The 12,500-nt window shown below is 37.2% G+C and overlaps 1 non-coding gene and 2 pseudogenes across 1 annotated transcript; all 3 read left to right on the top strand.

Moving 5' to 3' along the window:
- The first annotated feature begins 3,418 nt into the window (after nucleotides 1–3,418).
- LOC129252202 (small subunit ribosomal RNA) lies at nucleotides 3,419–5,410 on the top strand. The gene has a single exon (XR_008583312.1). It is a non-coding gene; the product is annotated as a small subunit ribosomal RNA (ribosomal RNA).
- A 597-nt stretch (nucleotides 5,411–6,007) lies between these two features.
- Nucleotides 6,008–6,188, top strand: LOC129252207 (5.8S ribosomal RNA; annotated as a pseudogene).
- A 444-nt stretch (nucleotides 6,189–6,632) lies between these two features.
- On the top strand, nucleotides 6,633–9,414 carry LOC129252208 (large subunit ribosomal RNA; annotated as a pseudogene).
- The last annotated feature ends 3,086 nt before the right edge of the window (nucleotides 9,415–12,500 follow it).

Here is a 12,500-nt window from a genome sequence, read left to right as displayed (position 1 = left end):
AATATCAAAAGTTAACTAACCAATGATATTGAAGCATATAAATCGAATCATAACTATATGAAACTCGAATTTAAGCCATATTAAACTGGTAATATTGTGATTTTATGCCTGGTTTTCCATACGTTAGTTTAAATAAAGAGTTATGGAATATAACCTTGGCATATTGGCACTAAAATATATAATAAAGACATTTCAAATCAAACTGAAATGTATTGAAATGAATTTTTCCCATACATTTTTGACAATGTGAGGTGTGCATGGCAAAAAACACTCACGGTGAAGGCATGTGATATAATATGAAAATATCAAAAGTTAACTAACCAATGATATTGAAGCATATAAATCGAATCATAACTATATGAAACTCGAATTTGAGCCATATTAAACTGGTAATATTGTGATTTTATGCCTGGTTTTCCATACGTTAGTTTAAATAGAAAAAAATTCTCGAATATATATACATATATGAAGAATCTATATTCTATACTAACATTTTATGGAATATAACCTTGGCATATTGCCATTAAAATATATAATAAAGACATTTCAAATCAAACTGAAATGTATTGAAATGAATTTTTCCCATACATTTTTGACAATGTGAGGTGTGCATGGCAAAAAACACTCACGGTGAAGGCATGTGATATAATATGAAAATATCAAAAGTTAACTAACCAATGATATTGAAGCATATAAATCGAATCATAACTATATGAAACTCGAATTTAAGCCATATTAAACTGGTAATATTGTGATTTTGTGCCTGGTTTTCCATACGTTAGTTTAAATAAAGAGTTATGGAATATAACCTTGGCATATTGCCATTAAAATATATAATAAAGACATTTCAAATCAAACTGAAATGTATTGAAATGAATTTTTCCCATACATTTTTGACAATGTGAGGTGTGCATGGCAAAAAACACTCACGGTGAAGGCATGTGAAATATAATATGAAAATATCAAAAGTTAACTAACCAATGATATTGAAGCATATAAATCGAATCATAACTATATGAAACTCGAATTTAAGCCATATTAAACTGGTAATATTGTGATTTTATGCCTGGTTTTCCATACGTTAGTTTAAATAAAGAGTTATGGAATATAACCTTGGCATATTGGCACTAAAATATATAATAAAGACATTTCAAATCAAACTGAAATGTATTGAAATGAATTTTTCCCATACATTTTTGACAATGTGAGGTGTGCATGGCAAAAAACACTCACGGTGAAGGCATGTGATATAATATGAAAATATCAAAAGTTAACTAACCAATGATATTGAAGCATATAAATCGAATCATAACTATATGAAACTCGAATTTGAGCCATATTAAACTGGTAATATTGTGATTTTATGCCTGGTTTTCCATACGTTAGTTTAAATAGAAAAAAATTCTCGAATATATATACATATATGAAGAATCTATATTCTATACTAACATTTTATGGAATATAACCTTGGCATATTGCCATTAAAATATATAATAAAGACATTTCAAATCAAACTGAAATGTATTGAAATGAATTTTTCCCATACATTTTTGACAATGTGAGGTGTGCATGGCAAAAAACACTCACGGTGAAGGCATGTGAAATAATATGAAAATATCAAAAGTTAACTAACCAATGATATTGAAGCATATAAATCGAATCATAACTATATGAAACTCGAATTTAAGCCATATTAAACTGGTAATATTGTGATTTTATGCCTGGTTTTCCATACGTTAGTTTAAATAGAAAAAATTTTCGAATATCTATACATATATGAAGAATCTATATTCTAATACTAACATGTTATGGAATATAACCTTGGCATATTGGCACTAAAATATATAATAAAGACATTTCAAATCAAACTGAAATGTATTGAAATGAATTTTTCCCATACATTTTTGACAATGTGAGGTGTGCATGGCAAAAAACACTCACGGTGAAGGCATGTGAAATATAATATGAAAATATCAAAAGTTAACTAACCAATGATATTGAAGCATATAAATCGAATCATAACTATATGAAACTCGAATTTAAGCCATATTAAACTGGTAATATTGTGATTTTATGCCTGGTTTTCCATACGTTAGTTTAAATAGAAAAAATTTTCGAATATATATACATATATGAAGAATCTATATTCTAATACTAACATGTTATGGAATATAACCTTGGCATATTGGCACTAAAATATATAATAAAGACATTTCAAATCAAACTGAAATGTATTGAAATGAATTTTTCCCATACATTTTTGACAATGTGAGGTGTGCATGGCAAAAAACACTCACGGTGAAGGCATGTGATATAATATGAAAATATCAAAAGTTAACTAACCAATGATATTGAAACATATAAATCGAATCATAACTATATGAAACTCGAATTTGAGCCATATTAAACTGGTAATATTGTGATTTTATGCCTGGTTTTCCATACGTTAGTTTAAATAAAGAGTTATGGAATATAACCTTGGCATATTGCCATTAAAATATATAATAAAGACATTTCAAATCAAACTGAAATGTATTGAAATGAATTTTTCCCATACATTTTTGACAATGTGAGGTGTGCATGGCAAAAAACACTCACGGTGAAGGCATGTGATATAATATGAAAATATCAAAAGTTAACTAACCAATGATATTGAAGCATATAAATCGAATCATAACTATATGAAACTCGAATTTGAGCCATATTAAACTGGTAATATTATGATTTTATTCCTGGTTTTCCATACGTTAGTTTAAATAGAAAAAATTTTCGAATATATATACATATATGAAGAATCTATATTCTATACTAACATGTTATGGCATATTGGTGTTATTGTATTTTATTCCTGGTTTTCTATAGTTAGTTTAAATAGAAATAAATTTTTGAATTCAAAATTTTATATTCTATACTAGCATTACATAGAAATTATCCTCAACTGTTTGTTTCTTGTATAAATACAGGAAATTAAACAGATGATGAAGAGAAAAAAATAAGAAAAACAAAAATTTATAAGAAAAATTAAATTTTAAACAAAGGAAAAGAGGAGAAAATTTTTTCAATCATATATATTTATGATTAAAAAATAGAATTATGAAATTATTAATTTCAATTCAAAGAGAAAAATTATGTAATATATGAAATTATTACATTAAAAATGCATTTGAAAAAAAAAGTAAAATGTTATTAAGAATGATAAATTATTTGAAAATTGGCAAATATTAAGAAGAAATATCGTTCTTATATTTTTATATAAAATATATAATATAGAGAACGAAAATTCTTTTTCATAAAAAACGGTTTTTGAATTTTGATAAGAAAAGCTAAAGGGGGGTCGCCCCTTTACTTTTTATATACACCGTAATTTATGAAATTTTCAAATATGAAAAACAAAGAAAAATATATAAATAAAAATATTATTCTGGTTGATCCTGCCAGTAGTTATATGCTTGTCTCAAAGATTAAGCCATGCATGTCTAAGTACAAACAAATTAAAAGTGAAACCGCAAAAGGCTCATTATATCAGTTATGGTTCCATAGATCGTTAACAGTTACTTGGATAACTGTGGTAATTCTAGAGCTAATACATGCAATATAAACACGGACCTTATGGAACGTGTGCTTTTATTAGACTAAAACCAAGCGATCATTTGATCGTTAAATTGGTTGAACTCTAGATAACTTGCAGATCGTATGGTCCCGTACCGACGACAGATCTTTCAAATGTCTGCCCTATCAACTTTTGATGGTAGTATCTAGGACTACCATGGTTGCAACGGGTAACGGGGAATCAGGGTTCGATTCCGGAGAGGGAGCCTGAGAAACGGCTACCACATCTAAGGAAGGCAGCAGGCGCGTAAATTACCCACTCCCAGTTCGGGGGAGGTAGTGACGAAAAATAACAATACAGGACTCATATCCGAGGCCCTGTAATTGGAATGAGTACACTTTAAATCCTTTAACAAGGACCTATTGGAGGGCAAGTCTGGTGCCAGCAGCCGCGGTAATTCCAGCTCCAATAGCGTATATTAAAGTTGTTGCGGTTAAAACGTTCGTAGTTGAATTTGTGCTTCATACGGGTAGTACAACTATATATTGTGGTATGTACATTACCTTATGTATGTAAGCGTATTACCGGTGGAGTTCTTATATATAATTAATACAATGTATTTTTTATATATTCCTCCTATTTAAACCTACTTCAGTGCTCTTCATCGAGTGTTGTTGTGGGCCGGTACAATTACTTTGAACAAATTAGAGTGCTTAAAGCAGGCTCCAAATGCCTGAATATTTTGTGCATGGAATAATGAAATAAGACCTCTGTTCTACTTTCATTGGTTTTTAGATCAAGAGGTAATGATTAATAGAAGCAGTTTGGGGGCATTAGTATTACGACGCGAGAGGTGAAATTCTTGGACCGTCGTAAGACTAACTTAAGCGAAAGCATTTGCCAAAGATGTTTTCATTAATCAAGAACGAAAGTTAGAGGTTCGAAGGCGATCAGATACCGCCCTAGTTCTAACCATAAACGATGCCAGCTAGCAATTGGGTGTAGCTACTACTATGGCTCTCTCAGTCGCTTCCCGGGAAACCAAAGCTTTTGGGCTCCGGGGGAAGTATGGTTGCAAAGCTGAAACTTAAAGGAATTGACGGAAGGGCACCACCAGGAGTGGAGCCTGCGGCTTAATTTGACTCAACACGGGAAAACTTACCAGGTCCGAACATAAGCGTGTAAGACAGATTGATAGCTCTTTCTCGAATCTATGGGTGGTGGTGCATGGCCGTTCTTAGTTCGTGGAGTGATTTGTCTGGTTAATTCCGATAACGAACGAGACTCAAATATATTAAATAGATGCTTTCAGGATTATGATGTTGAAACTTATATAGCCTTCTTTCATGCGTACATCTTGAATGTACAAGTGTTTGAATGTGTTTATATAAGTGGAGTCGTACCTGTTGGTTTGTCCCATTATAAGGACACTAGCTTCTTAAATGGACAAATTGCGTCTAGCAGTAACGAGATTGAGCAATAACAGGTCTGTGATGCCCTTAGATGTCCTGGGCTGCACGCGCGCTACAATGAAAGTATCAACGTGTATTTCCTAGACCGAGAGGTCCGGGTAAACCGCTGAACCACTTTCATGCTTGGGATTGTGAACTGAAACTGTTCACATGAACTTGGAATTCCCAGTAAGTGCGAGTTATTAACTCGCATTGATTAAGTCCCTGCCCTTTGTACATACCGCCCGTCGCTACTACCGATTGAATTATTTAGTGAGGTCTCCGGACGTGATCACTGTGACGCCTCGTGTGTCACGGTTGTTTCGCAAAAGTTGACCGAACTTGATTATTTAGAGGAAGTAAAAGTCGTAACAAGGTTTCCGTAGGTGAACCTGCGGAAGGATCATTATTGTGTTCCATATCCGTAAGAAAAACAAACAAACAAACAAACAAACAAACAGACAAGCAAACAAACGAACAAAAAGAAAAAAAAAAAAAAAAAAAAAAGAAAAAAAAAAAAAAATTTATATAATTATTTTGAATCCATAATTCTTTTTATTCTTTTTCATTCAATTTGTGATCCATCAATTATATCATATTAAATATAATATATGATGGTACATTTTGTAATGTTTTTTCTTATTTTTTTCTTTTAAAAACCTTTAAACATGAAAATAAAAAGTTGTACTTATTATTCATTTGATTGAATGATAAGTTAATTTGTTCACAATAACAAAAGTGGTATATATTTATTATATTATTATATATATACATAAAATGATTAAAAAAATACAAAATAATTGAATCATAATAAATACCACCACTGTATTATTGTTGAACTAAGACATTCGCAACTTAATAAAAATGTTTAGAGTTAAATATATTTGATATATATTATTGAAAGAAAATCAATTTATATATTATTAATATTATTTAATTTTACTCTTTCAATTAATATATGCAAAAAAAAATTGACATTTGTTATAAATAAAAATAAATAAAAAAATACTCTAAGCGGTGGATCACTTGGCTCATGGGTCGATGAAGAACGCAGCAAACTGTGCGTCATCGTGTGAACTGCAGGACACATGAACATCGACATTTTGAACGCATATCGCAGTCCATGCTGTTATGTACATTAAATTCAATTTTAAAGTACTGCTTGGACTACATATGGTTGAGGGTTGTAAGACTATGCTAAATAAGTTGCTTATTCTTTTATAAAAATAATTGAATTTAAGCAAATGTGTATATTATTGGATTTTAAATAATTCATAATATTAATAGCAAAAAAAATAAAGATATATAATGAATTTTATTTATTATATATTCTTTAAAAAAAAAATCCTCTCAAATAAAATGAAATGATGAAAATATTGAATCTAAGTATTCTTTACAAAAAATTTTCATATTATTTATATATATATATATAAAATAATAATTTATATATGTAATTAAAAGGAGGAATGTCTAGCATAAAAATTAAATTTTTTATTCTAGGATTGCCTCATTTTACATTATTATTATTTTTATATATTTACAATATATAAAAGGAGAAAAGAAAAATAGAGATGAAAAGATGATATAATTTTTTTATTAAATTGTGAGAAGATAAAAAAAGAATATTAAAACAACCTCAACTCATATGGGATTACCCCCTGAATTTAAGCATATTAATGAGGGGAGGAAAAGAAACTAACAAGGATTTTCTTAGTAGCGGCGAGCGAAAAGAAAATAGTTCAGCACTAAGTCACTTTGTCTATATGTCAAATGTGAGATGCAGTGTATGGAATATCTTAATATCTAGTATGAGAAATTAACGATTTAAGTCCTTCTTAAATGAGGCCATTTACCCATAGAGGGTGCCAGGCCCGTATAACGTTAATGATTACTAGAAAGATATTTCCAAAGAGTCGTGTTGCTTGATAGTGCAGCACTAAGTGGGTGGTAAACTCCATCTAAAACTAAATATAACCATGAGACCGATAGTAAACAAGTACCGTGAGGGAAAGTTGAAAAGAACTCTGAATAGAGAGTTAAATAGTACGTGAAACTGCTTAGAGGTTAAGCCCGATGAACCTGAATATCCATTATGAAAAATTCATCATTAAATAATTAAAAAAATAATGTGCATTTTTTTCATATAAGGACATTGTAATCTATTAACATAATAAAGTATTTATCAAAAGATCATTGGTGATATTAAGTTTATTTAAATTAATTTGCTTTTTAAGCATATTAACATAAAATAAATACTAATGATTTGATAAAGTGTTGATAGATTTTATTATATATAATGCTAAAATTCATTTTTTGAATTTTACAAAAAATTTAATATCTATGATATTAATATTTATTTGTATGCATTTATATGATTAACAATGCGAAAGATTCAGGATACCTTCGGGACCCGTCTTGAAACACGGACCAAGGAGTCTAACATATGTGCAAGTCATTGAGTTATATTAAACTTAATGGCATAATTAACTTAACTTAAATATAATGGGATTAATTTTTAGTCTATTTTTTAATAAATAGTCAATTAATTCAATCCCGGGGCGTTCCATATAGTTATGTATAATGATAATTTATTATTATTTATACCTCTAACTGGAGCGTACCTTGAGCATATATGCTGTGACCCGAAAGATGGTGAACTATACTTGATCAGGTTGAAGTCAGGGGAAACCCTGATGGAAGACCGAAACAGTTCTGACGTGCAAATCGATTGTCAGAATTGAGTATAGGGGCGAAAGACCAATCGAACCATCTAGTAGCTGGTTCCCTCCGAAGTTTCCCTCAGGATAGCTGGTGCATTTAAAAATTATATAAAATAATCTTATCTGGTAAAGCGAATGATTAGAGGCCTTAGGGTCGAAACGATTTTAACCTATTCTCAAACTTTAAATGGGTAAGAACCTCACCTTTCTTGATATGAAGGTTGAGGTTATGATATAATGTGCCCAGTGGGCCACTTTTGGTAAGCAGAACTGGCGCTGTGGGATGAACCAAACGTAATGTTACGGTGCCTAAATTAACAACTCATGCAGATACCATGAAAGGCGTTGGTTGCTTAAAACAGCAGGACGGTGGACATGGAAGTCGTAATCCGCTAAGGAGTGTGTAACAACTCACCTGCCGAAGCAACTAGCCCTTAAAATGGATGGCGCTTAAGTTGTATACCTATACATTACCGCTAAAGTAGATGATTTATAAAACAATTTCGATTGATTTATAAATTTTGAAACTTTAGTGAGTAGGAGGGTACAATAGTGTGCTTAGAAGTGTTTGGCGTAAGCCTGCATGGAGCCGCTATTGGTACAGATCTTGGTGGTAGTAGCAAATAATCGAATGAGACCTTGGAGGACTGAAGTGGAGAAGGGTTTCGTGTGAACAGTGGTTGATCACGAGTTAGTCGGTCCTAAGTTCAAGGCGAAAGCCGAAAATTTTCAAGTTTTTAATAAAAAAAAATATTAATAAAAATATATTTAAAAATAATTAAAATACTTGAATTATTTTGAACGAAAGGGAATACGGTTCCAATTCCGTAACCTGTTGAGTATCCGTTTGTTATTAAAAATGGGCCTTGTGCTCATCCTGGCAACAGGAACGACCATAAAGAAGCCGTCGAGAGATATCGGAAGAGTTTTCTTTTCTGTTTTATAGTCGTACTACCATGGAAGTCTTTCGAAGAGAGATATGGTAGATGGACTAGAAGAGCATGACATTTACTGTTGTGTCGATATTTTCTCCTCGGACCTTGAAAATTTATGGTGGGGTCACGCAAACTTCTCAACAGGCCGTACCAATATCCGCAGCTGGTCTCCAAGGTGAAGAGTCTCTAGTCGATAGAATAATGTAGGTAAGGGAAGTCGGCAAATTAGATCCGTAACTTCGGGATAAGGATTGGCTCTGAAGATTGAGATAGTCGGGCTTGATTGGGAAGCAATACCATGGTTTATGTACTCGTTCTGGGTAAATAGAGAATTACGATTCTTGTTCCCCGGATAGTAGTTACGTAGCCAATTGTGGAACTTTCTTGCTAAAATTTTTAAGGAATTATATCATTCGATATATATTCCTTTTAAATTATAACGATTATCAATTAACAATCAATTCAGAACTGGCACGGACTTGGGGAATCCGACTGTCTAATTAAAACAAAGCATTGTGATGGCCCTAACGGGTGTTGACACAATGTGATTTCTGCCCAGTGCTCTGAATGTCAAAGTGAAGAAATTCAAGTAAGCGCGGGTAAACGGCGGGAGTAACTATGACTCTCTTAAGGTAGCCAAATGCCTCGTCATCTAATTAGTGACGCGCATGAATGGATTAACGAGATTCCTACTGTCCCTATCTACTCATTCTCAGTCTGACTGTTGAATAGTGCGGACGTGTCGTGTGCTAAGCGGTGATTTGCGATTTTTGTGATTTCCTTTTGCGGTTACATTCGTGTGTGAGTACCGGTGTATTACAGTTGTGCGAGTGACGCTAATATTGTTGTGGCTGTACCATAGCGGTACAGTGTTTACAATTAATTGCGCTAGTGAGTGCCGTTGTCCGAGTGACGCTACTTTGTAGTAGCTGTACAGTGTTACGAATAATTGAAAGTGCCGTACGGTAGTGTTGTTGGACACTCCAGTGAGTGCCAATATACTCCGTGCTATAGACACAGAGTGCGTGTTGTGAGTGCTGCTAGATACAGCGTTGGAAATTTTCCATCAAGTTGTTTACAACTTTTGCGGGCGTGCCGTTGTTTTTCGGCGTGGTGTGTTGTGCGTAGCTGTACCATAGCGGTGCATTGTTTACGAGCAATTGCTCAGGTGACTACGGTTTGTGCTGGTGACGCCACTGTTCGCGTGGCTGTACTTTGTGTACAAGTGTACCTTGTTGGTATATTGTGGGACGCTCAAGTGAGTGCCGCTATACCAAGGTGTTTACAATTTTTGTGTGCCGCTAATTTCTGGCGTGGTCTTTTGGCGCGTGCCGTTACATTCGGTGTGGGTGTACAGTGCGGGCGTACACTAGGTCTGTCGTGTCGCTATATTGCCATATTTGGCAACAGTAAAAAGGGCGTCCTCTTTTGTGCGTGGGTACAGTACTGCGCCAAGGTTGAATACCTTGTGCAGGTGCTGCGAACAGAGCGTGCTGCATTTCTGCCTACGGTCGAGCTCGGCGTTAGCTCCACCTTGGTCGACCCGTCCTTGTTCGGGGAACAGTGTTCTGTCCGGCAAGGCATTGGTGGTGGCCTTTGCCAAACCTTTGGTTGGCGCTGTGGGCTACGCCCTCGCGCTTTGCTTTGGCTCGCCGATAGGTGCAGCCGCTGTGTGCGTGCCTGTGCGGGGTTCGTTCCTGCCGTGCAGTAATTGCCGTTGCCCAAAAGGGACTCAATTTTTGTTGTTGCTCAGGAGGCCTTATCCGGCGAATTCGGCAACCTAAGTGTGAGGGTCGTTGGGCAATGCCCAAATTAGAAGGTGTGAGGAAGAGGGCGAACACCCCTCTTCCAAGCGGTTCGGCGGTGCCATCGTCGGCAATGGACGAATCGACGTCCGGAGAGGAGGAGGTGATTTTGCGGTCTCCTCCTCGCATTAAGAAGAAGACCGCTGGGGGTGCAGCGGTCCCGGTGGTGAAGTCAGGTAAGGAGGTTTTAAAGGTACCTGAAAAGGTGCCTTCCAGTAAGTCGGGGGTGAGTGGAAGCGATGGCGCTTCCGAAAGTGGAAAAATTGGGAGTGGGAAAAAGGGGAGTAAGACAGGGGCTAAATTAGGTCCAGCTGGGAAGCACCTGGTAGATTTCTGTAAGAGATTGCGTGCTTCCCAGGAAGGTTTGGGAGCGTTCGGGGGGGGTGCCGAACAGAAGAAGGTTGGGGGCGAATTTATGGGACGCTTTAAGTCCATTGTGACGGCCTTTAGTGGAGCCGTCATTGACATGGACGGCGTCCCGAAGAGCACAGCGAAGGATCTCCTTGGATACTCCTTGGAGTTTGAGGAGCTCTTTGTTGAGATGGTGGCGGAGATCGCCCATCTTCGTGGGCGGTTGGAAGCCACCATGACAACCAGGGAGGAAGCACCTCGGAGGACGGCTGGAGCTGCGCTGGCTGGTGCAGCGATGATGCCGGCACCTCAGGCGCCTGCGCCTGTGTTGCCTGCGTTGCCGGTGCCCAAGCCAGTTGAGACCTGGTCGGTCGTAGTGAGGGGTAAAACCCCCACTACTTCCAAGGAGGTGATCAAGAAAGTTGTAAAGGAGGTTGGGCCTTCCATGGGGGTTAGGGTGCACGAGGTGCGCCCGTTGAAGGATGGAGGTGCGATTATTCGCACCCCATCCGTTGCCGAGAGGGATAACTTGGCAAAAAATGCCAAGTTTTCCGAAGTGGGGCTCGATGTGAGCATACGTCGGAAGCTGGGGCCTAGGGTTGTGGTCCAGGGGGTTCACACGGAGATCTCCCCTGAGGATTTCATGGGAGAGTTGTTCCGGTTGAACCTCAAGGAGTTCAGCCCTGGGTGCCGTGAGAAGGACGTGAGGATGATCAGCCGTCCTTGGAAGGTCAGCCCCGATGGGGTGACGAATGTTGTCCTTGAGGGAACGGACATGCTAATGTCCGCCCTCCTGGAAGCAGGTCGTTGCTACATAAAGTGGTTTTCCTTCCGGGTACGGCCAGACCAACTGACGCCCGGCTGCTTCCGATGCATGGGGTTTGATCACAGGGTGGCAGAATGCAGAGCCAAGAAGGATGTCTGCCGTAGGTGCGGGCAAGAAGGACACAGGAGTGCAGGTTGTGGCAATGCCCCGCATTGTCGCAACTGTGCGTTTAAGGGCAAGCCAGCCGGACATCTAATGATGTCCACTGTCTGCCCGGTGTACTGTGCCATTGTTGCCCGTGCGAACGCTAGACATTGATGGTTGAACTATATCAACTGAACTGTCAGGGGTCATATGCCGTGATGTGTGAATTGGGGGCGTGTATGTCGGAGGGGGGCTGCGGCATTGCTTTGCTCCAGGAACCATACTCCACCAATGGGGTGGTGAGAGGCCTTCCTGGGGGCTTCAGGGTCTTTACGGACCTTGGAGTCAAGGCCGCAGTAGCTGTGTGTGAGCCAAGCTACTCTTGTGTAGTAGTTGACTCATCACAGTGGGGAGTATGTGTGTGTGTCGAGGGGGAATTCGGCAGAATGAATGTCGTCAGCTTGTACTGCAAGTCTGACGAGCCTCTAGAGCCCTACTTAAGATACATTGATGCGGTGCTACTACTTGAGAGTAGCATTCCTGCCATCGTGTGTCTTGATGCGAATGCTACATCTCCGATGTGGTTCAGCAAGGTATCCAGGCATACTGCTGGATATCGGAGCCACAATCGAGGTGAGGTTATGAGCGAGTGGATTGTGGCGAATAACCTCCTTGTAGCAAACGAACCAAGCGTATGGTATACGTTTGAGGGGCCTAGAGGTGTGAGTGACATTGACGTGACGCTCATGAATGACGCAGCAGCGGGTAGGTTCGAGTG

The sequence above is a fragment of the Anastrepha obliqua genome, unplaced genomic scaffold (assembly GCF_027943255.1).
Source record: "Anastrepha obliqua isolate idAnaObli1 unplaced genomic scaffold, idAnaObli1_1.0 ptg000160l, whole genome shotgun sequence".
NCBI lineage: Eukaryota > Metazoa > Arthropoda > Insecta > Diptera > Tephritidae > Anastrepha > Anastrepha obliqua.
The sequence above is the reverse complement of the archived record's forward strand: the minus strand, read 5'-3'. Positions and strand labels throughout refer to the sequence as shown.